Source organism: Bison bison, unplaced genomic scaffold, assembly GCF_000754665.1.
Source record: "Bison bison bison isolate TAMUID 2011002044 unplaced genomic scaffold, Bison_UMD1.0 scf7180017864512, whole genome shotgun sequence".
NCBI lineage: Eukaryota > Metazoa > Chordata > Mammalia > Artiodactyla > Bovidae > Bison > Bison bison.
In genome coordinates, this window is record NW_011495066.1 from 2,619,359 (window position 1) to 2,623,759 (window position 4,401).

At 49.7% G+C, this 4,401-nt stretch overlaps 1 long non-coding RNA gene across 1 annotated transcript in view; it reads left to right on the forward strand.

The window, feature by feature from the left end:
* The window catches only part of LOC104981015, a 102,958-nt gene extending 98,563 nt beyond the window's left edge, over positions 1-4,395 (forward strand). The window contains exon 3 of the long non-coding RNA XR_824324.1: positions 4,249-4,395. This is a non-coding gene — a long non-coding RNA (uncharacterized LOC104981015). The remainder of the gene's footprint in view (positions 1-4,248) is intronic.
* The last annotated feature ends 6 nt before the right edge of the window (positions 4,396-4,401 follow it).

The window sequence follows — 4,401 nt, forward strand, 5'->3', positions numbered from 1 at the left end:
GGGATCGAACCATAGTCTCTTGAATCTCCTACACTGGCGGGCAGATTCTTTCCCACGAGCAGCATCTCAGAAGCCCGTCGCTTTACTACCTAGCTAAATAAAAAATTATGCACCTGTTTTGTGCTCTCCACGATATTCTTGGACAGAAAGTCAGTTTCCCTCCCAGGAAATGGAAACATCCATTGAGCCCCCGCCGGTGGACGTGGCCAGTCAGCTCTCCTCCCATTTCCTCCTTAAACTCGGGTAAATAAATCTTCAGTGACTGCCTGAATTATTGCTGCCCCTGCACATTTACCTTCTGCCCCAAGGCATTTAGGAAAGGTTGCCCTTGCCTTTTCTAAATAATGAATTGCCTTTTTTTTTTTTTTTGTCTTCTAGGCAAAGTTAATGGGGAAAAAAAAATGAATGAGAATTTTTTTCCCCGCCCCTGAGCTCTTTCTAACAGTTTCAAGGATGATAACATCTTTATTGCATTTCAGTGTCAGCGCTAACATCATTCATTCATTCCGCAGATAACCTCCATGTGCCAGTGAGGCTGTAAAAGTGCAGAGGTCAAGTGTAAGCTCAAATGACCTCTTCACGGTAATTTAAAGGCACGTCAGGAGAAGGCCACGGCAACCCACTCCAGTACTCTTGCCTGGAAAATCGCATGGACGGAGGAGCCTGGTAGGCTGTAGTCCATGAGGTCGCGAAGAGTCGGACACGACTGAGCGACTTTTGTTTCACTTCCATGCATTGGAGAAGGAAATGGCAACCCACTCCAGTGTTCTTGCCTGGAGAATCCCAGGGACGGTGGAGCCTGGTGGGCTGCCGTCTACGGGGTCACACAGAGTCGGACACGACTGAAGCGACTTAGCAGCAGCAGCAGAAGATAGAAGAAAGGGCTTCCTTGGTGGCTGAGAGTGTAAAGAACCTGTCTGTCAGTTCCATCCTTGGGTCAGGTTCCATCCTTGGGTCAGGAAGATTCCCCTTGGAGGAGGGCATGGCAACCTACTGCAGTATCCTTGCCTGGAGAATCCCAGGGACAGAGGAGCCCGGTGGGGGCTACATGGTCCACGGGGTGGGTCACAGAGAGTCAGACAGGACTGAGCAGAGACAGAAGAAATGAACTCCGGTGGGTAGGGAACTGAATTTTGTGAATTCTCCACCCGCAGGTTGACTTGATGAACATTTCGGAGGATCCTCAGAGTCAGGATTCTCTTATCGTTCGCGTTTTCTAGAAAGGCAACTGCTGTGCAGAGAGAGGAGTGGGTTTCCGGGCTAGGGAAGTGGACCTGGCCCAAGGTGGACCCCAAAGGGTCTGACCCCCAGAGCGGCTGCGTCAGCAGCCTTCGTGTACAGAAGAAGCCTTGGCATGTGGAAAGGCTGCACGGGGAGCCCTTTACTTGCCCTAAATGCCCCTGGTCTGTTTGGCACAAGGTTGGAGATACTGCAACCTTCACAGCTAGTGGCCATCACGCCGCTGTCCAGGGATTTGCCAGTATCCTTCCCCCCAACCCCAACTTTAGTTTTTTTCCCATGGACACTCATCTTCCCTGCCTTTTCAAGTTCAGCTAAGGCAGATAGCCAAAATTCCTAAGGGAGGAAAAGCGGAAAGTCAAAGAGACATGAAAGAAAATGGCATTTTGAAGGACAGAAATGCGACTTGATAGGATCGTGTGTGTGTGTGTGTGTGTGTGTGTGTGTGTGTGTGTGCACACGTATGTTTCCTCCAGGGTTGCCAAGACCGAGGACTGCTGATGCATCCAAAGATTTGGAGTGAGGCTCGCTCATAACCGTGAGGGAATTACTGATGGTTTGGCCACAGTAACAGCTGTTGACCCAGATGGGGCTGGGATTGGGAACCTGTGTGTGTGTGCGGATTTGCTACCCAGAGACATGGACCTTGATGTAGGTGGCACGTACACACACTCCTGCACAGATTTCTTAACCATGATGGTTGAGCCGTGTTTGCAGGAAGAGTGAGGCCCCTCTCTGGGCATTTCATCAGAAAGCAGCCATTAAAAAGAATGCATTTGAATCACTTCTAATGAGGTGGGTGAAACCGGAGCCTATTATACAGAGTGAAGTAAGCCAGAAAGAAAACCACTAATACAGTGTACTAACACATATATATGGAATTTAGAAAGATGGTAACAATGACCCTATATGTGAGACAGCAAAAGAGACACAGATGTACAGAACAGTCTTTTGCACTCTGTGGGAGAAGGCGAAGGTGGGATGATCTGAGAGAATAGCATTGAAACATGTATATTATCATATGTGAAACAGATCGCCAGTCCAGGTTCGATGCATGAGACAGGGTGCTCGGGGCTGGTGCACTGGGATGACCCAGAGGGATGGGATGGGGAGGAAGGTGGAAGGGAGGTTCAGGATGGGGGACACATGTACACCCGTGGTGGATTCATGTCAAGTATGGCAAAAACCACTACAGCATTGTAAAGTAATTAGCCTCCAATTAAAATAAATCAATTAGAAAAAAGAAATGAAACACGTATACATGATTTAAAAAAATTTTGTCCACTGTATATCTGATTATTTTTCACGTTTAACCTTTTCTCGATCCATGTCCTTTTTTTGTCTCAGAATTCCCGTCCCCATCACACTGAACTCAGTTGTCCTGTCTCCATCTTTCCTTTGGGCCAGGGCAGCGTCTCGGACTTTGTTTGGTGGTGGTGGCTCTGTTTTGAGGGATACCGGCCGCGACTTTCGTAGAACGTCTCTCACTTTGGGCTTGGCACGTGTGTGCCCCGTGATGAGGCTGGGCTTATGAGTTTGGGGGACATAGACCGCAGAGACGGGCCCTGTGATCACGTTGCCTCCAGGGCCGGGACTCTCAACGTGACCTAACGCTGATGAGCTTGCAGAGCTTGCCCTCTGCTCAGGGTTTGCGTTTGCAGAGTCCCTTCAGTGTCGAGTTACCACTTTCCCCTCTCTTGTGTGTCCACACTTCTTTCAAAGCCCATGCTTACTGCTATAGGGGGAGCAAGGTAAGCGTCACCTCCTGGAGACTTAAGCTTAAGCTGTTTGAATGCTAGGCTTCCCTAGTGGCTCAGCGATAAAGAAACAGCCTGCCAAGGCAAGAGATGCTGGTTCGATCCCGGGGTCGGGAAGATCCCCTGGAGAAGGAAATGGCAACCCACTCCAGTAGTATTAATTTTTTTTTAACTTTTGGGGACTGCACCATGAGGCTCGTGGGATCTTATTTCCCCTGCCAAGGATCGAACCCGTGCCCCCTGAGTGGGAAGCACGGAGTCTGAACCACTGGATCGCCAGGGCAGCCCCCCGCTGCTGTGATCTTGCCTGCAAAATCCCGTGAACAGAGGGAGCCTGGCGGGCTTTATAGTCCACAGGGTTGCGAAAGGGTGGGATACGACAGCATCTAAACAGCAGCAAATTTAAACGCAGGTTTCTTCACTCATTGCTTGATGGAACGTAATTCAGCCTTGTCTTGGAATACGGGTCCAGTAATTCCAGTTTGGGGTCGTCTCTCCGTAATAAACTGTACCCGTGATGCACCCTCTGCCGTTTCCAGGGTTGAGTCCCATGAAGCGCAGTGGTTCCCGAAGGAAACCATCTCCGCACAGAATCCATCTGCATGTTCACTGCCTTCTCTGAGATCTCTTCACTCTTGTCCACCCCGCCAGCGTTTTCATGATAACTTTTTTTTTTTTTTTTTAATTTTGGGCTGCACTCTGTACCATGCACACAGCATGTGTGATCTGAGTTTCCCCGACAGGAGGTCAAACCCACATCTCCTGCGGTGGACACTCACTCGAGTCTTAGCCACCGGACCTTCCGGAAGCCCCTCATGGCACATTTTTGTCTGATGACGTGTCTGTTAGTCTGTAACAAAGCATCGAAAGTAGTTTTGGTAGGGGGAAAAAAAGACTGTCTTCCTAACTGATAAGCTTATGTAATATTTCGTTACATTTCATTGATGGAAGAAGATGCCCCATCGCATAAGCAGGTTTGGGGCCCCATCAACACTGGGGTATGAAGGCCAAGGGTACCTGGCTCAGGTGGAAAGGGCCCCCCGGGGCTGGGGGGGTCCACTGGATTAAGAAGGCGGCATTGGCCTACGGATTTCCAGGGCCTGTGGGTGGCTGTCAGCGCATTTACAGAATCAGCAGCCTTGGTGATTTCAGCAAGAAGGTCAACGGGAGGCCTTGTTAAGAGACCTTCTCCTCCACGTTATTTTTAGAAGCAGCAAATATCAACCATAAATATTTAATGTTGTGTTTATAGACTCTGGCATCATAAACCTTCACAAGGTGACTCAGAGGAGGCTGATCACTGTGAACCCCCGAGGAGAAGGAATCTCTGCCCCGCCCCCCCCGCGCCGGCACACCGCACCTCTTGAGGAAAACCATCGTTGACGTTCTTGGGAAAGAGGTGAAC